General features: G+C 48.6%; 1 protein-coding gene across 1 annotated transcript in view; it reads right to left on the bottom strand.

Moving 5' to 3' along the window:
* LEF1 (lymphoid enhancer binding factor 1) overlaps nucleotides 1–27,418 on the bottom strand; it is a 67,608-nt gene that overhangs the window by 27,140 nt on the left and 13,050 nt on the right.

Below are 27,418 nucleotides of genomic sequence, written 5' to 3'. Positions count from 1 at the left end.
TGACGGAGGGATGCTGCCCAAAATCACGCTCTTGGATCAAGGCTGCAAGACAACAGGACTTGCCTGTCCTGACGAAATCCTGCCGCGCTAACGCTGCTTGAAACACAAGTGGCTCTGCCCATGGCAGGATGAGACGTAGCAATGATGCCAGTGTGTAACAGGCGCTATTCATTTGTACCCTGCCACTCTGTACCCTGCCCCTTAGCAAAAATAATTATGCCCCAAACAGGTTTTTATTAAAATTAAAAAAAAAGGGGGGGGGGGGAAGCACTGGTCCTTCAGAAAGAAACGCTGATAAAACTCAGCAATGACAGCCTGTCAAATACTAGGAATTAAGAAACGAAAAAAATAATTTAAAAGCCCAGTGAAATTAATTTTCTTTGAGCTTACTATTGAAATCCCGGCACAAACAGATGTTAGGACAATACTCCAAGTACAAACCCAGGATTTCTCTGGACTTCTAGAAGCAGAAGGGCTATTAAATGGACAACTCAATTTATTGTTAAGGCCAATAGGAGTAGAAGAAAGGGAGCAAGTGGGAACCAGTGCAGCATTTTCTGCTTGCCTTGTTTCCAGAGCACCACCTTAAGGAACTTGCATTAGCAGGCAGTATCTTCTTAATGTCTGACCTATCCCTCCAGTCATATAGCTCAGAATTTGGTGCCATGAATTTTTGCTAAATTATGCTATCCTTGCTCTCCTCTTAATTTTACGGTTTTCAACACAGATTTGCTTTCCTGTGGGAAAGAGATAAGAACCTGAGGATTTTAATTTAAGCTTCGGCCTTGTCTTATATTTTGCAAGATGGAGAGAGAAAGCAGCGCCAGTAGGTGTTTTAAAGCCAACAAGCATTAGGCCCATTTTTGTGACCAAATAATAAAAGCAATATGAATTCTCAATAATATATATGAGTTGAGTCGTAAAGGGGATAGCTCAGACTGCTATTCATCTTCCCTGTCTGTATAAATTTAATAAAAAACAGATGCCAACAAATTTCAGACGCTTTACAGATCAGGCCTCAGTCTTTAGCTACGAGACTTGTGGGCTAGCCCACCATTCAGCAATTACTTTATCAACAATAAACTGTATATTATGAATAAAGATCAAGCAATAGATGTATTTAGGTCACACACATGCAGCTACTAATCAGCATTAATTTCTCAAAATTTAGTAATTAACATTTTGTATTATACTGGATGTAATTGTCATGCATGCCCCTGGTATCAGGGTTACTTGCTTTCAGAAATCACCCATTGTACTTTGAGCAAGCCAATCCCCGTACTCCCTCGCTCTCCAGCATCTTGCAGATTTTATTTTATTTTCTAATTCTCGGCACCTTATCCCCTAAGCCCACAGCAGCGGCTTTCAACGGGCAAAGGAACCGTGAGAAGTCAGGAGAAAAGGAAAACGCTTGTCAGTGGGCTTAAAATTAACATATAAACGGGCTGTATCACCGTTAAGAGCATTTGAGGGTCTTGCAGAGCCAGAAACTGGAAAAAAAATAGTAATAATAAATAAATTAATAATAATAATAATAATAATAATAATAATAATAATAATAATAATATAAAGCTCTCCAGCCTGCCTGCCCCACACTGCTTTGGGAAGACCTAGGGAGCTCTGGCCACCCAAATCTTGCCAGGCACCAGACGGGGGCTCGGTGGGCATAGGCTGAGCCTCCCTGTTCCCTGTGGTCCCACCAAGACAACCACAGTGATTGACAGGGGGAGAAAACACAGGGCAACACCTGCGAAACAAAACCAGGATGAGAAAGGCCTGACGACATGTTTTCCAAAAGCCCTATGGACTAAATCGGTTCTGCTGTGGCACCTGCCCTACAAGTCAATCCAGATGGGTTACCTGGGCCCTCCTCCCAGAGAGCATTCAGGGCAGGAGACCAAGATCTCGTATGCAGACCTGGATGCTCTTCTTGCTGCCCTCTCAACCCTCCCACCCCCGGGCCCGTCCCACGGATGTTAGCCTGCACCCTTCACTCTTGGGGACATCTGGACTGGGGACAATGTCGAAGCCCCTTCCACCACCCGCTTGCAGTGGGCGTTACTGCCCCAAAGGCTTTTCAGAGCTGACCAACATGGCCAAAATCCCACCTCACGCTGACGTACAAGACAGTGCTGATTAGACTCCTCCTACCACAGCCGTGTCTTTGCCCATAGGCTTCCTCCTCCTCCCACAAACATGCCATCCCTACTACATTCATCTCCCTAAATCCTCCAAAGATGGTGCATACAGCTGCAGAAACACTTCAGCGATTGACAGAGACCTGAACCAGGGACCGCCGATCTGGGTCAGTGTGATCTCCATGCAGGGGGAACTCGGTCCCTCACACTTCGCTCAGCCCCTGCTAACCAAGCTAGCAACCAGCATGGCTCTCCCCGGCACACTGGTGACATTTACATCTAATATAGGCACAGTTCATGGAGGACCTTTTCTCCTCAATACAACCTTAAAAATCTTCTCCTGGAGAACGCAATCAGTCCACACGCCTTTGATGAGACAATTACATAATTACCCATTGCCCTATATGAGGTTCTTCAATATTTCAGTACAGAAATTATACTTCATCCACCCACCAAAATGTAATATTTTGGGACAAGTTGGTACTAAGCAGCTTCTAGAAACAAAATAAAGCAGATGAGAATGCAATTCTCATTTCCAAGACAACCTGAAGAAGTTGGATGTTCACTGAAACAGTCCCTAACACAGCTCTGACACAGCATACGTGGTTACCTCCACACCACATCAGTTTTGTCATCTTCATTAAACTCTGGGCCTAAGCTTCTTCACACACCCTGGAAAGTAAAGGGAATTGAACGCACAGCCTAGCTCGAGATCTGCAATTCGGAAAAAATAAACAGCTAAAAATGAGGACCTGTGGCTTACAAAGGTGTAAGGCTTTAAGGCACCTTGTCATGCGGGTGTCATAACCCGTTATAAACGTTAAAGATTAACGTCAAAGGGATCACCCTTCATCTGTTGGCCTGAGGACACCCAGCTGTGCCCCACAGGACCCAGCTCAAAAGGACACTCACTCCTGAGCGACTAAACCTTGGTGGCCTCCTTCTTGGAGGCCACTGGCCCATTAGGGTTCCAGTCCCACAGCACAGTCTTGCAGCAGAGCCTGTGGCAGCATCCTTCGGGAACTGGCCCTGCACCCAAAGGAACTCTCCCCAGCCCTCCCCGGGTCACTTCTGCTGCTTGGACATTTGCTCATCAGCTTGGCCTTCACAGCCGGTATCTTCTGTTTCTCCTGAGCATGTGCTCAGGCTGAGGCGAGGCAGTGCAGGCAGGGGACGGTCCCCTCAAGGGACACCAACAGGGCAAACAGGCAGGGCTGGGAGAAAATACATCTATTGGAAACAGCAGGAGCTGCATTATTTGACCACTTAGTGCATGGATGAAGCTGTTATTCAGTTTTATGACTGACCTGAAAAAAACCCAAAATCCCCAATGCAAGCTTGCAGGGACGAGGACCCTGACTCAGCAGTAGGCATTACTCCGGCAAGGAGCTTCACCGTGCACCGGAGACCAGTTTAAAACTATTGCTGTGTGAAAGTAACACAGGAACCACCCCCCAAGTCAGGACAGGAGTGAATGTTTCTCTTGCAAACAGTAATCACAGCCTGCAAGCACCAGGCTTGAACTGTACTCGGGCATTTTGGGCAGGGCAAGGATGGGGGAAGAAACGCCCCCGCCGTGGCAGTGGCACAGCTGCTGCCTCCCCGTGGGAATCGGCTCCTGTGCCACACGCAGCACCCAGCACCGGCGGAGGAGCTCCTCTACCAGCACACAAACGCAGCAGTGTCACTCACCTTTTTAAACGAGCCCTGGCCTCTTATCCCAGGACTACACTTTCAGACAGTTCAAATTAATCTCCGGTGAGTCGATGGTGAAATTCTGCATCTTGGATCCAGGCTGAATCCAGGAAGTTCTTCCTGACTTTTGAAAAGCAAGACTGCCAGATAAAAAAAACAAAACCCAAGCCCTCCCCAAACAGCTAGCTAATGCTTCAGCGAAGGCCCACACCTGTAAGGTATCCGATGTGCAACAAGTGCGCAAAAACTATAAAAAGCCTGAGACAGCCACGGCAAAAATGCCTGTAGGTCAGCGCCGGGTGAGGCGGGCGGCTGGGAGCTCCTGCTGGAGCTGGGGGGACCATTTGTTCCAGCTGCTGCACAGAGAAAGATATTAAATTAACGACCCTTCAAAGGATGCACATCTACAAAAGGGGTCGCAGGCGGGCAGGGAACTGCAAGCAAGCGAGCCCGTGCACACAAGACCCAAGCGTCCCTGGGTCAACACCCAAAGAGGTGCTGCGTTGTTTTCTCGTTTTATCTCTTTTCTTTAAACATGAAGCTGCTTCTAAAAAGCCAAAAAAGGCCCCAGCCTGTCTACTTTTCCTCTCCTGTCAACAAGTTGTGCATTGGGTACAGGCACTAGCAGATGGTCTTCACAATTCAGACTAAAATAAGCCAATTAAAAAAACGAAGCAAAAACTTAAGGAGAAATGCATGCATTCCCTTTCGTTCCTGAAAGAGAGGGTCACTTTTGCTTCAAGTTTTTGACAGCAAATGTTAAATTCGGGGGGGAACACAAAAACAGACAGCTCCTCCAAAAAAAAAAAAAACAACCCCAAACCCTTCCACTATTGCTACAGCAGTACAGCACAATAAAAGGACCAATGACTTGTTGGAGGATTTGAGGATACCTTGACCTTAAGAGACATGAAAAATCCGTTCATTTTTTAGCCTATTTAACTTCTAGTTTCTAGAGCCCTGAAATCATCCTTAGGCAGAAGGTTTTAGCAAACCCAGAAGATAGCAGTTTCAGTTGTCCTCTCAAAATAGCAATAGCATTTTAATGGCCAAAGTAACTCTGCATTTATGCCTTTGCCGACCAGCTGTTGCAATAAAAATGCAAGACCAAGAAGAACATACTTTTGGAGCAATGACAAAACCAGGCCCATGTTCTGGTTCACCATGGACCTGTCATCACAGACAAACTTCAGCACAGGGGAACCAGAGGTGGAAGAAGAGGAGGTAACAGTAAGGTGTTTTGGCCAGAACTGCTACCAATAGATGAAACAAGCTAATCGACACCAGCAACAATTGCAATTACCATTTGCCAGCTCCCTGGGAGCTATCATACAATCCCTTTCCATAGACAACTTTGCAGAGGCGCAGCAAGCCCAATACGTAGAGAACTCAGGTTACTCCCCCCTGTCCCCAAACCATTTATTTACAGCAAATAGTTTTATGTCCAAAGCCAACCTCCTTCTAGGCTCTTGACAGCAGAGATCATTTTATGCTTAATTTTCAAAACCTCCAATCATTAGACAGTGAAACTGGGAAAATTACATAGCAGATGGGGGGGGGGGGGATTTGTAACCCTACTTTTAGCCTCACCTGAAGCTCAAAAGGAGCAGGGAGGGGAAAGCATGCCCACAGTAACACCCTGCTCACAGGAAACAGGGCTTAGGAATACTGTGATTTATGAAAGCCAAATGAAAAAGGCGTAGTCTTTTTACCCTGCTTCACAACTTGGCAATGGGAGGCCGTTTATCTCACTGACCTTTCATGCTTACAAACAGCGGGGGTGACACCCCAGGGACTTGCCCTGGTAGGGAGGCAAAGGAAAACACTGCATCCACTTCAGCGTGAAGCTTTACAGCTTTACAACTGCTAACATTTAGTCAGAACAAAACTAGAATCAAAATCGCGCGTTTCAAGGTGTAAACTGATGGCTAGCTGAGGTCAGAAAAAAAATCCTCCTGGTCCCCCTTTTCCTCACGTCCTGTACTTCAGCGCTTCAATGGGTCATTAAGTTGTATTTAGTGCTCGGAGCCAGGGAAGGGGAAAACAAGAAAGTTACTTTAAGTCAGTCATTGAAGGCTTCCCCCCCTCCCCAGGACATGTGGCATCAGGCATCCGCAGAGCCACAGCAGCCCAGGAGGCCCCCAGGAGATGGAGAGAAGCTGCCAGCGCATCAGCAGGCGAAGGAGGTACCCGGATCCTTGATAGAGCTTTATGAATGGTTATTCAGGAGCAGGAAAAGTTTGTGCCCCTTTCCCAGCTGCCCAGACTGCCTTCTTTTTTGGGAAGCCCAGCAGCAACCAGCTGCGGCTGCAATGCATGGGAAAGGCAGCTCCATGGCTGACGGTGCTGTGCCATGCTCCGCGGGCACAAAGATCAGCACCCAAAGCAAAGGGGGTGTCACGGCTGGAAATGCAGGCAGCGTACGAGCGAGAGGAGTCAGAGCAAACCGCTCTGCCTGTAGCCCAAAAGGTCGGCGTGCAATAAGAACTTCAGTACAACAGCCAGGGGAGCATTGCAAAGAAAAGAGTAAATGCGATTTGATAAAGCCTGGGATAAGCATCTATCTAGACGGATTACAATCAGTAACCAGATTCAGGTTAATTGCAACGTTAGTAAGAAACCACCATGCTAATGGCTTTTCTACATTCTTGTCTTTTTCCAACTTTTCTCCCCCGCCTTCAATCCTGGAAATTAATATAGCACAACTGTGACGGGTTTTTGCTGAAAAGTTGTAAAAAACATTCGAGTTCCCTCAAGACAGCTTTAAAAACACGGGTGTTGAATCTCTGACAGAAACATGCTTTATTTCAAGTGTTCATTAAGCACTGCCATTAAGTAAGTGATTAAAGCACACCCAGTATTAAAATAGCTTGATTAGAAATCCCCTGCTATCTCTGTTTTCTTCTCTCCCGTGACTTCTTAATTTGTTTGTTCTCGCCTGCTCAGGAAGGCTGCCGGGAGACCCGGAGTGCTGGCGAGCCACGCGGGGAGCCAGGCAGGTCTTGCAAGGCTCCGATCGCGGGAGGACAAGCCCATTTCTATTTACATACTGTAAGTTCACATATACACAGATTATATTTAGTGTTGTACAGCCCATTAGTTTTAGAAATATGTACTAATGACTGATAGGGCATTAAATTGCCAGCAAAGCCACATGCTCGCAGGCAAGGGTTTCCCTATTAAAATATGTTGCAGCATTTTATTTCGTTCTCCAAACTCAGCACCGGGCCCTCCCCAATAGCCATTAATTGCCAGTAAATGTTCTGCAATTTGCCAGCCAATGCTCGTTTTAAGCTCCAATTCCCACATGATGGTCCTTTCAACTTTGCCCATCCTCAACAGTTCATCTTTTTTCTGATGTAAATACGTGCACCAAGAAGCCCGCACCCAACAAGCCGCAACATGCAGCATCAAATCACACTCGACCCCAGGGGTCACGAAGTCCCAAACCTTGGTAAATGGGACTGCCAGCGCTGGAAATATTTAACTCTCCAAGTGGCAATGTGTCCCACGGGCCGCAGCTCCCCAGCCTTTACCCTGTGCAGCATCCCTGCTCCTGCCTCGTGCATCCTTGGCACACATAAGCCGGGCTCGTCAGCTGAAAAGGCATTTTCCCCCATCGTTTCCTGACCTGCCCAGAGCCCTTTGTGTTCTCTATTGGCCAAGGGGAACACAGGCACTGCAATGTTTTAACAAGCCCAAGCTCAGGCCTCTGAGTCATGGGGTCTGGCTTATTAATTGCCTTAATGATAAGGACCACTGCCTGAAACCAGCAGAGGAAGCCCGTGGGACATCAGAGGAACCGGTTGCCACAGCCCGGCCACTTGCCGGAGGGGGGATCAGCAGGCGTTATGTGCTAGGGAGCCCTGGGGGTTTTGGGCGGGAGGGGGGTGGGTGGGTGGAAAGATGCTAGAGACCATCCTGGTGTCACCTCTTGTGCCGTCTTCAGCTCTTCCTTGGGGACAACACTGCTCTGGTTTCTGTCACTGGAGCTGTCTGCTGAGTTAAGACATAGACATGAGCTTGTTTTGCTTGCTTGGTTATCAGTATCCCCGCTCACAACAGCTTCGGCATCTTCTCCGGGATACTCAGACTCACGAGCTAATGTCCAAAGGGATGCGCTTCGGTCCAATATTCAAACTGGGGACTCCCCTGCACCCTCAAGCACCCACTTAAATCAAGCATGGAAACCGCTCAGGCAAGTGAAATGCCATCTGCTACATGAACATACAAGTGTTGTGTGGAAGCAGGCAGTCCGACTGCAGCTTCTGAAGCCTGGCGTTCCTGTTCTGGCAGACAACGTGCGTCACAGGATGGGACGACTTTTCCTCATCAGTCTCCTCACATCCCACAGGATACGGACCAAGGCTCCTGGGGGAAACCAAGAAAAAACCCCGTCCTGCACCCTGGTGACAGGAAGATGCCTTTCAGCATCACACAGGCAATGGATCAAAAGTGCTTGAAATAAGACCTCCACTAAATGTATTTACATTAAGTCTATGTTACAGCCTATTCAACACCACATGCCATAACAAAGACCATCAGAGGCCCAGAAGACTGCCAAATGGGTCAACTTCTCTTTGAGCAGCAGTTTTTAAGATGCACCGAATAGAAGTGTTCTTGATTAAGAAAAGCAAGAGCATGACACACATTGGGAAGACAGCTGAGCTCTGTCTCATAGAAGGTAAGGACAAGGGCTCAGATGCCTGTGCAAGTACCTGACACACCTTTACATATCCAAAGCCTCTGTTCACCATGCCTGAATTTGCAGCTGAGGCTGACGAGCCAGCAACTGCTTACTTCTAGCAAAACAGAGATGAAGCTGTGCTGGCCACGCTACCCAAAGTGACCGATGTTTTTGGAAGTGCTCCTGCCTCATCCGCCTTCTAAAAAACAGGGGGAGGGGAAAAAAAAAAAAAGATAGAAATGGATGTGAAGAAGGAGGAGTGATGAATTTGACTACATTTATGACTCCTCGGCTGGTCCTTGCTCCTGGCAAGCCCCACTCCCCACCACGCCATCGCTGACGAAAGGCTCCCGTGGGGAAATCACCACCAAGGCCAAGCCCCTCTGGCCCCAAAGTGGCAGGAAGGGCTGCCCACGCTTTGCCGGGAGGAGCCCCCACTGCTGGGATTTTAGCCACTTCAGGGGAATTTCCTGGCAGAACTGGAGCAGACCCACTCCCAGCTTGAAGCCCAACGCCGACAGCCGGGGCGGCATGCGTGGCATTAAGGACAGTGGGGGCAGGCAGGGCCGGGACGGATCGATGCAGGGGTCGTTCGGTGTATGATGGGGTAGGAAGGAAGCACCAGAGGGGCCAGTTTCTCCAAATTTGAGGCTCCCAGGCACCGCTGACCCCTTGTACGCACTGGAAAAAGTTTTCACGAAACTTCCCTGAGTCCAGCTAAACCGTATTAACAGATTTATCCAATAACATGCAAATTCAGGTTTTAATGAAAAGTCTTAAGTCCCAGCTCTAAGTGATTTGGACTTTTCTGCTAATGGCATCTGCTAATGACCAAAGATTTAATGCATCAAGTCTTAGCATACATCAGTGCAAACAATATAACCATTTAGCAGAGGTAAAAAGTCATCTCATTAGACATCCATCATTGGATGTGGGCAAGATGGTCCAAAGGCTTAAAATAAAATATTCATTTTTAAACTAAAAAAAAAAAAAAACCTAAAAACGTACAAATGATTAGGCCAAAAGTAGCAGTCTGCTAAAGCTTCACTAGGATTGAAAATGCAAACTGCAACGTTTATCTGGAGGTAAAACGCATTTGCAAGTACTTAATTTCTGCAGCACTGTTCTACAGAAGGCAAAACCAATTTTAACAGGAATTAAAGCAACAGGGCCCTCCAGAAACAGGATGTCTCTTAGACAGGTTATTTGAACCATCAGTAGAAGGTCACAACAGGAATTATTTCTCTACCACATTGTGCAAGATGATTTCAGTACAAACAAAAGTGTTGAAAAGCTACTAACTTAATTTTATAGATCAGTCCCACGAGGGTTTGTCACGTCAATGAGACACAAAAACATGCCCTAAAATTACATTTACGTGTAGCTAAAAATATAAAAATCACAGCACACAGCTAAGGACGAGCAAAGAATGACTCGAACAAGGCACGGGCTCAAAGGAGCAGGGCTGCAAACACTTTTTTTGGCCGAAACCATCGATGCCGACTGTTTCATTTGGACTCTTGGTGTAAACAGGACCAATAAACCTACCACAAAACGCTCCACTGGACACTGAGCTACCAACGCATAATCTAAACGCTTGGTATTTTTAGTCCCATTTGCCAATTGGTATCTCAGAAGACACAAAGAAGGGCCCAACGCCTCCCAGCCATGGACTGCTGGTGGGAGATGACTCAGGTCAGGGGAGTACTGTAATTATAATGGGCCTGTGCAAGCTGCCAGCCTGTTTGCAGCAGAAGCGGAAAAAGGAAGGGAAAAGGAGTACCCAGAAAAGATGGAGCACCCCATCTTCGTGCCTGCTGTCTCCCAGGGCAGCTTAGGAAAAATTTTTTTTCCCCTCCCTGAAAAGCAGACACAAAAAAGCTCACAGCAAGCCTTGCCTCCAGCTGCAGAGGAGCCAATAAAGGAGCCCTGCAAGGATGCTCCTATGTTGGCTTTGGGGCTAGATCAGCCTCTGAGAACTGCCCATCCCTGCTGAAATACACCCTTGTGACCCAGGGAGTCCCCGGGACCCAAAATGCATCTTTCCCAGTGTTGGTGGCATTGGCTCTCCTCCAGCTTTGCTCCAGCCCTGTTCACCACCCATCCTTGCCTCTGCCCCACCACCCTGCGCTCACCCCCAGGAAGCTGCCTGGACCCCCCTGGCCCAGCTTGGCTCGTTTTACTGCACTGCACAGCACCCTCAGGCTCCCCAAAAACTGGCATTTCCCTCAGTTTTCAGGCCTTGCCCATGCAGGCGCATGGCCATCCTGAGCACTAACCTGATGGCTCTCCAGTGGCTGGGGTGGCCTCAGCTTGGGCAGCCCATGAGATAGGGGCTCACCTGCTCCCCCTTCCCACCCAACTCAATTTGGTCTGTTACTACTAAGCTCCTTCCCCCAGTTGGCCACAGGGCTTAAAAAAAGGTTGCTGGTATGCACAACACACGTGATGTCTTTTAAATCCTGCGCAGGATATTTCTGCCTGCTGCTAGGCTTGACTTTTTTTTTTTTTTTAATTCAAGAGCTGCCCTTTAAAATTTAAAAATCACTCTTAAAAGGAAAAAAACACACCCAGCCCACAACCTAAGTTTTGTGCAGCAGGCACCTACATCCTCATAAAAACCCTGTGCTGCACTTTATAACATGGGTAGAAGTCTAAACATCGTAAAAAAGAGCCTAAATTGCCAGATTGCCCAAGCCTCCAGTAAATCACCCTTCCAGATGGGCCTACGGCTGCACACAGAGCCCCGCTAGTAGCAACGGGTCACCCCGCAATTATAATTCAATCCGACTAAACTCAACAAACATTATATGAGAGTTATGTTCGATTTCATTAAAGAGGCACTTCCGAAGTTTACCATTGCCCTGTCATTACCAACAGTTTGATTTTTCATGCAATTAGCGCTCCTCTGTGCAATTAACTCCCCCCCGAAGTGTGGCAGGGGAAGAGGTGGACAATTTCTTATCATAACCGCATCCCTCCTCAGTACTTTCCATTGCAATAAAGGCTGCGCTTGGGAGAAATACGGCCACGTTAAGACTGTGCAAAACACCACTAAACAATTTATCAGGCAAAAAATTAGCTCATGCCAGGAGAGCTTCGGGAAGCATTCAAGCCCCTCTCCCCCCTCCACTGCCTCAACGGGGCGAATGGTCGAGAGTGCCAGAGACGCCCAAATGCAACGCTAACCCCTTTCTTTTTGGGGGTGGACACAGGAGGTATCTACACAAGACCTGCCCGTTGCACGTGCGCTGCTGTGGGGCAGTAAACCCCAAAACCGCTGCAGCACCTGGGGTGGGCTGGGCAAACTCAGGCAGCGACATTCCCACCCAGCAACCCCTCCAGCTGCCACCACCAGCCAGGAACGTGGCCGAGGTCTGCAACCGCATACTGGAGAAAACAAAGTTTTTCTTTTCCCCCCTCCGTCTCTCTTTCTCCTGCTCCCAGCAGAACTGGTAGGCTCTCTCCCCATTCCCAGCACGGTATTTCAGAGGTCAGGACCAGACCCTCCCCTCTCCCCTGCAGAGGGAGCACACTTTTTAGCTTGATACTCTGGGATCTGAGGATCATCTGGAGGTTGGGCAGCAGAGACCAGTGCTCTGGCTGCAGGCCTGGTAGAGGCTACACACAGACAGATTTTCAGTTGGCTCGAGAGGCCGCTTGTCCACAGCCCGTTGCACAGTTTGCCACATTTATTTGCAGACGAGGTAAATTTTTACTGCCCCTTTATTCAAGAAACAAGCTAGGAGATAGATTCAGGGGCATCTATTTCAGACCTTTAAACAAGGAATCAAGTGCTCTGTTCTAAAAAAAAAAATTAATTAATTTTCCCCTTTCCTGGCAGTAAGTGCCCTTGCTGTGTAATATTGCATGCTGCTGGAGAGAAAGCATGTATAGGTCCCTCTTACTCCTATCCTAGACCTAGGATAAGGATACCTTAACCCCATTTAAAAATAAAAATTACCCCAGATGTCAGGCTGTTAACATGCTTCCACCATCTCACAGGTGCTGGGTCACAGCCAAGATGCTATCACACCGTGAAACGCAGGCAGAAGTCCCCCCTGCCTTTCATGTAGTTTCAGCGCCCGTGCCTGAAGACAAAGCTGGCAAAAACACCACGCCAACCAACCGGGCTCAGGACAGTCAGCCCCCAGCCACAGCCAGCCACGGGACCATGAGCCACAGGGTGAACCCACGTCACTCCAACTTGAGGGGTACAGCCCCTCATGCCACCGAACCGGCACAGATGCAAAAATATGGCATCTAATGTGCAGAAGCAGAGATGGGATCTGCTCACCTCAAACATCTCTTCCTTCCGCTCGCCCTCCCCAAACCTCCCTATCCACACACAAGCTGCTTGTGGGGGATAACCAGCTCAAAATGAGTAATTAAATGCCAGTCTATCAAAACAGTGAGAAAACAATATCCTCTCACGGGAAGATACTGCGGATAATTTCTCATATGCCCAATATTTTGGAACTCACCGTTTGTATCACTTGCACAAAACTAGGAGCTGAGAACATGAGGAAAGCAGCTCCTTCGGTGTAGCACAGAGACGGAGCACGGCTTTTCTCAGCATCGAGCTCTCTCACACTAAGTCAGAGGAAGGAAATGCTGCCTCCCCCACAAATTTTTTTTTTTTTTTTTTTTTTGAAAAACACCTTTCCTCTCCAGAAAACCCAGGCCAGGTGTTACATGCTCTCAACACCAAGCTAAGGCCAGGCTGGCTAATCTGTAGGTTCACTCGTTAACGAGATAAAGGATTTCAGTGCGGTGCCGCAGCCTGGACTGTGGGAGCCGTGGGCTGGAGGAGTGCTGCCGGCAGCCGAGTGTCACTCCTGGAGGAATGCCTGACCTTTCCCGGGGCTTTGATCATGCTGGCTCGCAGCGTGAGATAACCAGCCCTTTGCAGAATCCGGAGGTAATAAAAAAAGCAGCTTTGAGGCCTCGTGTTTTTGCAGGGAAATACTTACCTGTGTTCCCAGCACACTGCCCAGTCCCCACTGCCACCCTCCCCAGATACCAGCTGCTTTAAAGCCAAACCCATCACTGTCAACTAGGGGAATCTTGTAAAACATTCAGGTGAGAGCTTTTAGATCTTGTTTAATTTCTCTTAATTGAAGAGGGTACTTGCATATCTCTCTCATGGAAGACGCGTGTACAGAGACTCAAAAAAGAGAAGAGCAACAGAAGTATGGTCTCCAATTAGTACACAATTAAGCTGTAAGCAGGATAATAGGAGGAGAAATTTCGTATCTTACACAAACAAGATAGCAAGACACAGATAAAAACACAGAAGGGGAATAAAGCTTTATCCCCAGTTCCCCTCTGAACACTGAACCCATACAGAAAAGACTGGATTTGCTGAGGGTTTTTTGTTTGCTTGTAATTATTTTAAAGGGGGGTTGTCCTTCTCAGGACAGTCCACGATGGGCAATTTAAACAAGCCAGTGTAGTACCAGGTTAGTAAAGCGCGAAACACCTGGAGCCCTGGGCTGAATGTGCTGAATCTGTAAGTGATAATTAGATCAGTCTTGAATACTTCCTTTAATTGAGTCTACGCAAGCACCACATCCACCCAGCCTGCTTTTCGTCACCAACCTAGAGAAGTTCGCGTGATCTTCTCAGGCTGGGGTTGTTTTGTTTTGTTCGGGCCGCTGCAGTACGGTCGGAGCTACAATTCCTTGGTGCTCTCTGCAGGTTGTACATGAGGCGCGGGGCTTGCTCTGCAGCACTCCTCAGCTGCAAGCGGGCTGAAGCCAAACTGAGCAGACCTGGATAAGTTACCCCTCTGGCGGGAAAAAAAGTTGTGCTCAGCTATGCTGTCTTCCTCACGGGGGTTAACTATGTAGATTTCAGATGCAAATTTTACTTTAGGGCAGGCTTTATGGTATTAAGAGGCTCCTTTTCAGCCTTCTGAAATTTCATATGTATACATGCTAGAGCTCTCTCATCTCTGTTAATTGGGTTTTGTGGAATTTCAAGGCCCGGGGGCCAAGGGGGGAGGGCTGCTGATTAAAGTGTGCCATGCAGAAGTGGATGCAGAAGTGTTGCACAGTAACAGGAAGGGAGACCGAATTCCTCCCAGCTACCTGCCTTCACGCGCGCACCCCACCGGCCACTTTGGAGGAACCCTGTCTTTCGCCCTGGCCTTCCCGAGGGTGTGAGGATGGCTCCTGCCCTCTCCAACGGGCATCGCGGGGAGGATGCTCACCTCTGCTTCTCCAGTTGCGCAAATCGATTTTAGAGATTTCAGGGCTGGTCCGCAGTTACATTTCCTTATTGCACGGTGCCCGTGTCCTCGCCACGGACCCGAACAGGGCTGTCTCCCAACAGCCCTAACCCCAAGGCGGTGGCGATGGGGGGCGGGGGAACCCACACTCTGACCTACACCCTTCAGGACCATTAAGAAAGAATAAAAGGACATTTAATCTCCCTTCATCCCCTTTCATAACCCAGCATGCACATGCGTGTCAGAATGCGTTAGGCTGCGATGCCTGAATTGATGAGACAACATGTGTGCGTGTCCGTCCATGTGTGTCTGTCCGTCCCCACAATGAGTGCACAGAAAACACCCGTTCCTGCATTTGGCGGAACTGTATCTTTCCACATACAAGGATCCAGTCCAGGAGCTTGCTCGCTGGAGCTAAATACAGATATTCACACACCCATTATAAATGCAGTCTAGTTTCATTTTTAACCCACAGGAGGGTGTGGAGGGAGAAGACATCAAAGCATGGACACAGGCTACCCTGGCATTCTGGGCGTGCAATTTTATCTTCCCCTCATTTCCCTCCTCTCCAAACCAGCTGCTACAACTATCATGATGCTTGCCCTCCGGCCAGTATGCTGGAAAACTGGCTTCCAAGACAGTCATTAATCTCTCCCCATTACCCAGCTGGCACAGGATTTTGCTTAGCTCGGAGGAGAGTCAGCTCTGTGCCCTCCGAAACACCAGTGGCAGCTCCCGCAGCCACGCACACCAGGCAGCCACCGGCCCCGCTGCCTGCACCGCTGCGGCAGAGGGGCCACCGCGCGAGGGACGCGGAGGGTAAAACCCAAAGAAACACAGGCACTGAAGAGCACTGAAAGAAGAGCTTTGACGTGAATTGAATAAAACCCGCCTGTCAGCGATGATGGTGAGAAGAAGTGCTATGCATCTTCAGGGGAAGGTAGCTCAGATCAGAGCTAAGTTTAGAGGCTGACTTCTTGCATAGCGATAGCAGCAGAGAGTAGCCCTTACGTATGTGAGTTATGCAAGTGAAATGAAGATGCACATAAACCTTCGGCAAGAAAACGCAGCTCAACAACGTTACGCTTTTTATTCAGCCATCAGGTTTTGACCCATCTGAGGTAACAGGGCTGGAAATACACAGACAGGTACGTGGTACATTGAGCACAAGCCAGGGCTGCTCCAGTAAAGCCAAGCTGACATGAGAATAAAGCAGGCTTAGAAAGTAATATGACGTGCACCGCTGCAAGTTTGTTAGGGAGATAAAGTAACAAGATGCGCGTTTTGTGCGATTACCACCTGAAAAGCAGCCATTTTACTGTCTCCCACCGTATACTGCACTGTCCCAGCAACACTGTGAGGCGACGTTTGATCATCTTCATCGGGACAAAAAGAACCTTTTCAGAGAATACTTTTTTTGTGTGTTGACGGGGTGATTCATACCAAACCTGTCACATCCTCTCAGTAACACTGCTCATTTGCTACGTTTAGAGGGAAACAACAGGGCCCACTGAGAGCCCTGTGTATACATACGTAAACCTGCATTTGATCTGTCAGTAGGACCGTAGGTTCCCCCAAGAAGAAGAAACACACAGACGAGTTTTTGATCTTCCTTAGAGTACCGCTTATCTCAGCTTTTGTTTGTTTTCTGTTTTTTGGGTGTGGAGTAGCATCTGATGTGAATGCCACCCACCATAAGCTATCTAGGCAACGAAACAACCATCATAAACCACTGCTGGAACAAAAATAGCAGCACCTTTCTCTCCTCTGCCTCCCCTGGACATGGGCCACATGCAGGACGGTACTGCCAGCATGTGCAGCTACAAGTGTATTTTGCAGATCACAAACTCAGAGGCACTAAGCATGGGTCTCCCATCATTGTCTACCACCCAGACACTCGTCAGGGAACCACAGAGTCTGTCCTGATGGCTACCAGAAAAGGCAGCCCATCCCAAACAGCTGTGGAGCAGGGAGGGATGGTCCCACCCCAGCTGCTGGCAGCTGCAAACTCCAGCTTGGCCCAAGGAAAGCTACTGCCTGTGGTACAACCGGGTGGGTGAGCATCTGCTGCAACAGCTCAAAACAGTTCGGTCCCATGCAACAAGCCTAAACCATGGTGCGCTGAGCCTCCCCTTGCTGCCCAAGTCTTCCATCTTCTCACCCGCTCCTCGCCATTCAGAGGGAGTGCCAGTCCACAGCTAGACGCACAACAGGCTGCAACAGCAATGGTTCCAAATCCTAACTTGAATGGGGGAAGTGGTCTGAAAGGGATTTACTGGAGGTTGCAGGTTAAACCAACCACGCCCACGCTTATGGCTTAGTCCCTCTTAACTTCAGAGCACGCTGGCCAACCACGGCCACACCTGATCAGGGGGTAGAGGTCTCCAAGCAGCTACACTCCTACCAGTTTTCAAGGGAGAGAGAAAGGACAAAAAACCCAGTGGCGAGGCAGAGGAAGAAGCTCTTAATTAGCAGGAGGCAGCCATCAGCTGCTACACCACTTGTTTTGCAGCAGCCGGCCGGGTGAGCACACAGCGCGCAGGGCTGCTGGCGAGCACCACGTGAGCTCTCCGTCCCCGGCACATCCTTCCTCGCCGGGAAAGGACACGAACCCCCAGGAAGCCCAGCTGTGGGGTCTGCTGCCGAAATCCTGCAGGGCTCCCGCTGAAAAGCACACTTAAAATGCATGCTAAAAATAGAGCCCACACTGATGCTATACTTAGCGGGAGGGTGCACGCTTTTGGAAGGGCCGTTGTCCCCTCCAGCAGCAGGGGCGAGGCAGGCAGGCATGCCCTCAGGATGGTCCCACATACTGGCACCCAGTACGAGCATGCCTCGGAAGAGCCACATTTTCTTACGGAAAGGCAAAAGCAGGCTGCAGGAGACCATCTGCAAGCCCGCTGGGTAGCAGTCCCCGCTCCAGAGCAGCCGAGCATGTAGCAGGAACCTGGCCCTCCCTAGGAGCTGTGCCGCTGGCCTGTCCCACGAGTGGATTCTTCCTTCCCCATGCCCACGTTTTTCTACCTGTGTAGGTGGGATAATGGGCATTGTGTTCTTCATAAAGCACTTACAGATACGTTGCTTCATCCAGGCACTCAGGAGAGCCAAGCATAGCTGTAGGAAGTAATATTTAATAGGGGCCACTGAAAATTTGTCAGCTAGTGAAAACACAAAATCTCCTTCTTAGCTTGTGAAGTCAAGCAGCTGTTAAAAACCTTGACTAACCATCTCCCAAGTAAACAGCAAAACACCCGTCTCCTGGCTGGGCCACTTAGACTACGGGGGCAGATCCGGAGCCAACGTGACGCAGGCACCAGGCTCCACACCAGCGAGCCCCAAGGAGTGTTTCTGCACTTTCCACGGCTCGTGCTGGGTTTCCTCTCCCGCACAGCAAAGCCGAGGGGATGCCGCATGGTCCCTGTGGATGCTGAACAGGACGAAATGGCACCTTCCCCTGTTGACTTGCAGAGCCCCACGGGGCAGTGAAGCAAGGCAGGGGGTGTCCCACCTCCAGCACCCAGGAGGAGCCACTGAAAGCCGAGCTTCTAATTAAGACCACAGCTTCGGTTAATTGAGTCCAATTCACCTGTGACATGAAGAGCCCCAATCCCATCAACAATAATGGAACTGCATCGGCTTACACCAGTAATGACTTCAAATCAGCGGCATAATAAAGCTAATTCAATACTTCTCCAGGTCCAGCTGATGAGGCTGCCACGAGAGAGCAGGAGACAGCCTTCCTCCCGCCACACCGACACCTCCTCTGGAAGAGAGGGTGACGTGAGCAGACGAATGGTTAGAAAGGCAGGAAATGTAAAAAATAAAGTAAGTTTCCAATAACGAGACTAAGGTTTATTTTAAAAATTTAATTACTCTTGCGGGTGACCCTGTGCAAGCGCTAACGATGAAGCAGCACTCGCCGTGACTACCTGCCAGGCTGAGGAAAAGCAAAACCCTGCAAGGCGGCCACAGGTTTCCAACCCACCATGTGCTACTGAGCCACCCCACTGAGCCAGACCCACTGATTCGGGGCACCGGAGGCAGGAGTCGCGTCACGTGCATGCCGGGTAGCGCCGGGCTAGCGTGGGAAGGAACTCGCGGGAGATGGCTGCGTGCTGGCAGCCCCAGGGAAGAAAGCGGAGCGACATGAAAGTTGCCCAACGTAGGCAGACATGCAAATAAGCAGCTGCGTGGCCGCACCGGCAACCTCCTCATTGCCACAACGGCAACCTCCTAATTGCCACGACGCCAACCTCCTAATTGCCACGACGCCCGCCGCTCTCTCGGGGCGGGGGCCGGGAGGGAGCCAGGAGGAGCGGGAAGGAGCGAAACCCTCCCACCGGAGCAGGGGATGTGCCGCCGGGGCCGAGGCCGCCCCAGCACAGCCTGAGTGCCCCGAGGGGTGGGAATGGCACGGGGCTTGGCCCCCGGCTGCCCCACACAGGCCACTGCCTTGTGCACACAAATTTGTCTCTGCCTCCAGCCAAAAAAACCTAAGCCGCCACTCTTCTAAAGAGACGCGCATTATTTTAGAGCAGTCAAGTTATGACTGGTCTGATTTCCATAATACACGCTCTGCAAACATCTGTCTGTTATTTAAGGCTCGGCTCCACCAGGACAGAAGTTGAACAGGGCAGACCTCCGAGCCGGCGTGTCCACAGAGCGCTCCTTGCTGCCGGAGCGACCTCAGGGCAGAAACGTGCCCACTGGGAGGTCAGGGTGGTCACTCCTTGCTCCCGTGGCCGCAACCGACCTCACGGTTCTGCAGTTTTTCCTGCGCACTGCCGGTGCTCCCACTCCCGTCACAGAAGGGCTGTGCCCCCCTCTCTGCCAGCAGTACCTGCTCACGCCAACGAGCAGCCCCCAGAGCCCGTGCCCCCCACAGGAGGACCCAGCAAGGGTTATCCTTCCCAGAGAGACACGGGCTATGTATCACAGGCATCTAATAAATCATTTGGCACCTTCAGGCTGTCTGCCATTTTTGCAAGTCGACTGTCGAAACCTGAGCGTCCCACTTAGATTAAGTTAAATGCTGCCCTGAATGATGAGTGTTGCTGGCAAGAAAGTTATCCCGGCGTTATTGGACTGCTCCCTCCCTACTAGAAGACTGCAAAGTGGTGTTTACTTTACAGGCTAAGTAGGCCAACTTTGAGAAATCGTGCCCGCCCTGCCATCCCGCAAGCTCCGGCTTCCCGGGGGCTCCCCGGAGGCCACAGGACGGAGCACCGGCTCCTCGCCACGCACCTCCGCACCATGCCCTTGCTCCGCATTTAGCCCCCGCTCCATCCCAGCCTGACACAGCATTTGGCTGCTGGTTTTATTCCCTGCACGCTGCACTGGGAGAGCTGACATAACTGAGTCTCTGTACTGCAGTGAGTTGACACAGGCTAAATCAATTAGCTGCTATTGCTGGGATGCTCAGCCACGCCAGATCAAAAAAGACAAAGAAAGAAAAGTCCCACGCCAAGAGAAACTAGGCCCAGTCAACACACTTATCTCTGATACTTCCCAAAGTGACTAGGTGCAGGCTTGCTCTCCTAGGGCAGGAGGGGCAGACAGGACAGGCAGAGCGCTGCAGCTCCCGTTCACCTCTGCTCCGTCCTTTGTTTCCATTCAAGCACACACTTCAAACTAACACAAAAAAGCAAAATACTCTGTAAGTTCAGTTAAGGCACTTTCCATTTCAGATTGGGTTGTTTAAGCCCTGTAAGTCTCCTAGTTCATCCTGATTCAAAAGAGCATATTTTGGAGCTTGTGCTTAGCATCCTTCATGAAGGACGCAGAAAAGATCACAACGCACCACATGCCTCACATGCCCCCCTTCTCTGGGCAGGATTTATTATTTTGCAGTAATCTTTGCTCTGCATCAGCTGTCCCAAGGACTACTGATCTTCTTCCCCCTGACTTTTGCAAAACCACACCGGTCAGTAGGCAGCACGTCCCATACCCAGCACTTTGAGTACCAAGCCCTGGACCCGTTTTCGCCTCCGCAAAACATAAAATCTTTCTTTTGAGAGACTGACAATTACGGCTGACAAGACTTCACCTACAGCTGTGACTGGAGGAAACCAAAACTGGTAAAGGATGAAAGCGGCTCTGCACCACCCAGCTGTAGCTGGGCAGCCTCCAGCTTCAGCTCAGCCCTCGTGCAGCCGCTCCTGATGAGAGGTATCATGCCATGCTGCTCTTCACTTCAAAGAAGACAACTGTAAGGAGAACTATTAAAGCAATTAAAAAAAATTATCTTTAAGATGCAATCTACCCAGAGATGAATGGAAATAATTATCAAGCTGCAGATATTTATGGTTTTTTTAAGGCAATAACTGGTTGAACGTTTCTTCTGAGCAGAATTACCTACAGTAACTTCCACCTTATCAAAATGAGAGACTGGAGATATAATTTTTTTCACATTGTGGGCCACATCTTCCATACCATATCTCGTAGTAATGTCTATGCTCGCTAACCCTTTTCTCGTTCAGTTCGTAATCCTATAAATACCTCTGTAGCAGCTCATGCAATCCTTTACATAGAAAAGCATGATTTATGTTTTTCTCAAAGCAGTGAAGGCAGCAGTTCAGCAGCCTGAAGTGAGAAGAGCCAGCCCCAGGTTACCAGGCAGCTGCCTGAAATCGCCTCCACAAATTCTCAGTGAAGAGCAAGACCTAACACTAATACCCTTGCCTCAGCTTACTTGCATCTGCATATCCTGAATCCTTTATTCTTCCTCTTCTGCTCTGTTGTCCCATATATGAAATGGACATTACACCATAGTGCAGATGGGAAACAGGCTCTGAGACATCAGCTACCGGGCTGAAGTCATGCGTCAACTAGACTTTCCCAAGTCCTTCGAAAATTAGTGCATTCCAGGTATTTTTGCACACAATGTACAATCCATGTCTATTAATCACTTTTGGTTGGATAAATGTGCTTCCTGCTGTTGGAGTAGCTATTACGCTACTACCCGCTCCCGTTTGGCTCTGACGTGCCCGTGGGCAAGTACCAGCACCAGCCCTCCTGAGCCAGCAACGCCGACAGCTGCCTTGAGCTCCTCCCGATGGGACTGGCCCCTATTATAAACACGTTTAAAGATGCAACAGAAACAGAAGAAGCTCAAAGCCAACAGACCTCTTTCCAAAGAAGGCTTTTTTGGTTTGACTGCACCCCAAGATGTCAATCCCAAAGAGGGGCGTAGAGCGGTTTAGCTCGTGTATCATAAATATGGGGTGTGATGCTCTCTTCTTTGCAGGTTAGGGCTTAAGCCACGTACTTCATTCAATCAAGACAGTTAACTGGCATTAAAAATTTCATGAATCAGCTAAGAAAAAGGGTTAAAAAATTCCATTAATTTTTTTTTAAAATCTATTTAAAAAATTCCTTTGCAATTTAAATTTATTGGGAGGCTGGGGGGGGAATATCACCAGGAGGAAACGGTTTTACTTTTTTTGAGATTATGCATCTTTCACCAAATACTTAAAAGGAAACCTCAGTTCATATTTGTAATAACAAGGGATTATCAGAGTCCTTAATTTACTGTTGAAGTCTGCAGCAAAGTTTCATACCTTGAGTGAGGTGCAGCCTAATCCCTGTGTGTGATTACATGTAGGAGTGAGAGGGAGGCGTGCGGAGGGTGGGGAGAAGCAACTTTTATTGAAGACAACGCTTCAGGCAGCCCTGGAGCAGAGTAGATCCAGTTTGAAAAGAATTGGCAACCCTAAAACTTTTTGATAAGATAAAAATTCATTGATGTTGGCTCACACTAGGCCCACTTCAACTCTGCACTTGTCCTCTGTGTTTCCTTGGCATATCTGTTCCTTTCCTCTATCTGCTTTAGCATAACTTTATTTTTCTCTTTTATCTTTAGCTAACTGCACCCAGGGACTGGAGGGATTGATTTTTTGTTTTGACTTATTGTTTGAAGATCCGTAACTCAAAGCAGCTTCTTGCGCCTCTGATGTCTAAGCCTGAGCAGTATAAAAGGTAAAGCTCGTCCTGTGTACCAAACTGAGCGGGGATACCATTTTATAATCAGTCATCTGTGTTTTATTTTGCCTTTTTGGGAGGAAAACTATTTTAAGACTTTATAGGCAATAAGACTTTAAATAAATATTCTCATGGCAGATACTACACATGCCAGTTCTCTTTTTAAAGACAGTCAGCTATGGCTCACCACTCAGGGGAAGAAAAAAAAAAAGTTCCTAATTAAAGGAGGCCATTATACATCAGAAGATATTTTGAGCATCACGTCACACTACCGACAGCCTACTGCAGCCAAAATGCTACCAGGCAAATCTAAAAACGCTCCCGCTCAGAGATGCGCTTCCATGAGGCTAGCCTAAATCCCCGCTGGGAGGGGAAGGCGGGAGACGCAAGACGTGCTCGTCAATGCCGCTCGTAAACAGCAATCCCTCATTGCCATGCTAAAACCACCCTGTCCGGAGATATGAAGGGACGGAGAAGGATTTTTGTGTGCTTCCTCTGCCTTCTGAGGGCCGAACTCGGGAGATTTCTCCTTTTCCCAGGCAATTCTTCCCTCCCCCTGCCCCAAAAATGCAGCTAGGCTGTTTTAAACAAACAGTTCTTCAGGACGCAGCACCCAGGTTTCTCACTGCACATACGGATTTCTGTACCGTAGAAAGCTGATAGCCACGGCACACACCGACTTTGTTTACGATCGCCCATCTCCACTATTCCCTGAAGTTGCCCAGCTTGCTGAAATATGGTTACATATGCAAACATTATCTCCCAATTGTAACCTCATTTTCTGCTCTGCTGGACAGCGTGACCAGCATTTGTCATCTCGCCGCCCCCGCCCGCCACATCATTCATGTGTCTATAATTGTCATCAAGATGTGGCATGTCAGCAGGACTCCCGCGTCCGCTGCTCCCCATCTCCACGCAGTCACTCAGGTAACAAACCCATAATCTCGCCCTGTTTTCATGATGGTTGAATTACACATAATTGTTTCTGCACAGTGATTGATTTCTGCCTGAATAGAGACCTCTGCCTTTTTTCAATGCGAGCGAGTGGCAGCCAAGTCTCTCCATCTAGGAGGAGGCAGCAGCCTTTGAAGAGATCAAAGCCAAGGCCGCGAGCAGTTGTGCGCCCTGGGAATATGGAAAGCCTTTATGCTCTCAACCCCATTTCCAACATCATGTTGGATTGCAGCTGCATTACATTCTGCCAGCATTCTTAATGCTTTTAGTATTGACTCTGACATCACCAATAGCTGTTTTAAAGTAACAAAAGCTGAAGGATGACTTATTTTCACAACTCCGTAATTGGAACATGCAAAGTTAGGGGAAGGGAGCATTTGTTTTTAATCTGAGATACAAAAGAAAGCACAGAAAATTATATAAGTTCCCTGAAATTAAAAACACGTTTTTCATATGGAAAGAACAGAGGGGGCATTTTTATAGCCTAGACCACACAAAATGAACTGATTATGCACATGCATTTTCAAGCCTAAAGGCTGAAGTAAAAATACGATTGGGCAAGCGAGTCAAATTGGGAAAAAATATTGTGGCTCACGGTACGTTTAGTGACTTTTAGCACCTGATGCAAGGCAAAATAATGCAGATGTCCAGGCTGTCGCCTCCCCTCTGCAGCTCCTTGTAGTAAACTGACAGTGGTTCGCTTACCCTAAACCAGACACACGACACATGGCAAATGAACACTAAATCCCCATTAGTTTTATAAAAAGATAAATAACGATCTAAAAGTGTAAAATATCGCAAAGCTTCCTCTAAGACTCCAGTCATACAGACAACTCTTAGGCTGCCTTAAAACTGCTCTTGCCATAATATTGTTTTCAGGGGCATCAAACGCTCCCACACTCCTCCTCTCTCCTCATCTGGCTTCGCTGGTGAAAACAAAAGTAAATCTCTATCAAGAAAGACTGCCCTGGACTTTGATTAAACATACATTTACACTGCTCTGAAAAAGTATTTCCAGGGAACTTTTAAAACTTATCAGTGGAAAGGAGCGGGGATAAGGAGGATGTAAAAAGCGAGAGCCCAGGAGGGTGCAGCAGCTGAACCACTCTGTGTCCGTATGCTGACCAGTCTGAGCACCGCTGCTACTTCAACAAATACTTTTATTCATTCTAAAACCACTGAATAGGAGCTTTTAAGAGCAGTAATTTTGAAATATGGTAGCTGCCACTACAAGGTGCAAAGTGGTGAGGAAGGAAGAATGTGCAAATAAAGCATAAGCTGTAAAGAATTAAACATTATAAGCTGTAAAGAATTAAACATTATGAGCACCCGTGTATTAGCAATAAAAATAATTTCCTCTTAGCTGTATCGTTTTTCTTCTGCTGTTCTAACACTCCTTTTTTCCCTGTAGTCATTAAAACCCCAACTCAAAGACAACAGCAAAAGGATCTGCCCTCCTTCCCCGTGGACACAGAGCTTACGTCCCTGTCATTTCAAGGCTGGGAAACTGTCTCGTTTTTACTTTGACTGTTCCTTAACACACACTAACCATACTGAGGCTGAAACTAGAGCCAAACGTAGCAAGCTCTTTACCACGATGTAAAAGCTTATGTTTTTTTAGCACTATTAAGACAGAAGTCTTTTCTGTGTTAATCCAAGGTTTGGGGGGTTTTCCTCCCCCCCTTTATTCTCCTGCTGTCCCCAGCAAATTTACTGCTTCCTCTGCACAGCCTGCTTTCTTAAATCAGGACTAATTCTTTGTGGCTCTGGTGTCCACTCCGATAACGGGAGGGATGCTCGTAAAGCAACACTGAGGAAAGAGGGGCAAGATAAGCATAAGCTCTTGTTCCAGCAAGAGCTGGAGCAATCACTGTAAGCAGAGGTATCTGCTGCCATGTTGGCAGGGCAGCTAATTCAACTTCTGCCTAACCCACAAGGAGTCCCAAGTATCTGTCAGCCTCCAGAAGCTGAGCAAGCAACACGCGTAGCATTGCAAGGTCTCCAAAACACTCGCTGCTATGAAGAAACAGCAGCAGAGGAGTCACTTTTATACAATGCTGCAACCCTGCCTTTCAGCGTCAAACCATTACTGTGATGAAAAAGTATGTTTTACCGTAATTACTGCTTATTTTCCCTTCCAGGGACTTTTTTGTTCATTTGCAGAGGATTCACTTGCTACTTGATACTTTTGCTTGAAAGCTTGCTACTTTTTTGCACTACTCACTGAAATTTAAGAGACCCCATTTAGCCCAAAAGAGGCACGCGAAGGCTGTCGGCCAGCTTTTCATACTGCACAGGCCACCGCATAACCCGCACAGGCAGCTCTCCATGCGCAAACAGAGGCACAGCTTCTCCTCACGCAGGCTTTTTCAGTGACCACGTCAGGGAGGGCCAATGGACCTGCCAACAAACCTCACCAGTTCCTTAAATCCTGATCCCTGCAAAGGGACAACCTGCATGACTGCAGCAAATTGAGTTTTAGGCTTGGCTGTGGTTCTGGGAGGTGTGCAGCCGCCAGCCGTGGCCAGTGTGTATAGGCTGCAGCTACAGAGCTGTGAAGGAAAAAGAAAACGACACCGATGACCTGGGTAACCCTGGGGAGGTGATGCCACCAGGGCACGCCGCTCAAGAAACACAAATAGGAAGCTCAGAGCTGTGCTCCAGTGAGCATGGCCTGGGTGCACATTAAAGTAGCAGGTATTTCAGGATGCCCAGAAGTTTAAAGGCTCCAGCTTCAAACCAGCCAGCACCTCCTTTGCAAACCACTCTTCCCACTGGAGGCTGCTGAGGCACAGGGCACGGACATCGCTGAGGCCACGGCAAGTGCCCACCACGGCAGGAAGAGGAAGAAGAATGCCACCGCTGCCGAGACGCCATCCCAAATAGCTTTAAGAAGCAGCAGAGCAAGGTCCTCCCAGCCCCGTGTTAAACACCAGAAGCCCCACCACACCAGTGCCCAGGGGAGCCGGCTGAGAAACCCCGGTCGGCCATCCCTGGTGCATCGCCACAAACCAGCGGCCACATCCTGGGAGAGGGAGCGCGCCGTGCTGGTTACCCAACTGTGTTTGGGCTGAATTTCTGAGAGAGGGGCTGAGGCAAAAGTCGGGGGTGCAAATAATGATGCGGAGGGCAAGCAGCCTGCTCCCCCTGTGGGGGGAGAGCAAGCAGAAAACAGCATGGGAAGATACGGGTGCTGCTGCAATGGCGGGGAGGGAGAATGAGAAAAAATGAAGTCTGCTTTTTGACAAAAAGTTTTTAAGCTAATTTTCTTAAGCCTCTCCTTGCTTTTACTTACAAACTTCAGTAGGATTGTCTGGTCCTTAATTGAAAGACTGCGTATGAAACACAGCCACAGACAGCACTGATACCAGCTTTCTTCTTATCTATCTGCACTGGTTTTAATCCTCTTATTCCCTCCCTCCACACACATCCCAGTTTTTACTTTCTCAGACTTCTGGTTTGTTTTCATGGAAAAAAAAAAAAGGCAAAACAACCCAAGAAACATATCTTTATAAGCGAGCTGCCTTTCAGGTGGGTTCCTGAAGCAAACTCAGGAAACGCGGATTTTGTTCCTGCCTCTGCCATCACCTTCCTCTAAGTCTCTGAACAAATGTTGCTTTTTTGGGTCCTCATTTGCAGAAGCCTCCTCCCAGACTGTGTCTCTGCTTTTGGGAGCAGGGTGGGGGGAAGCAGGGGACATGACCCCCCCACCACACCAGCATGGGCACCAAG

The sequence above is a fragment of the Platalea leucorodia genome, assembly GCF_965183815.1.
Source record: "Platalea leucorodia genome assembly, chromosome: 6".
Taxonomy (NCBI): domain Eukaryota; kingdom Metazoa; phylum Chordata; class Aves; order Pelecaniformes; family Threskiornithidae; genus Platalea; species Platalea leucorodia.
This window is presented reverse-complemented; position numbering and strand designations above follow the sequence as displayed.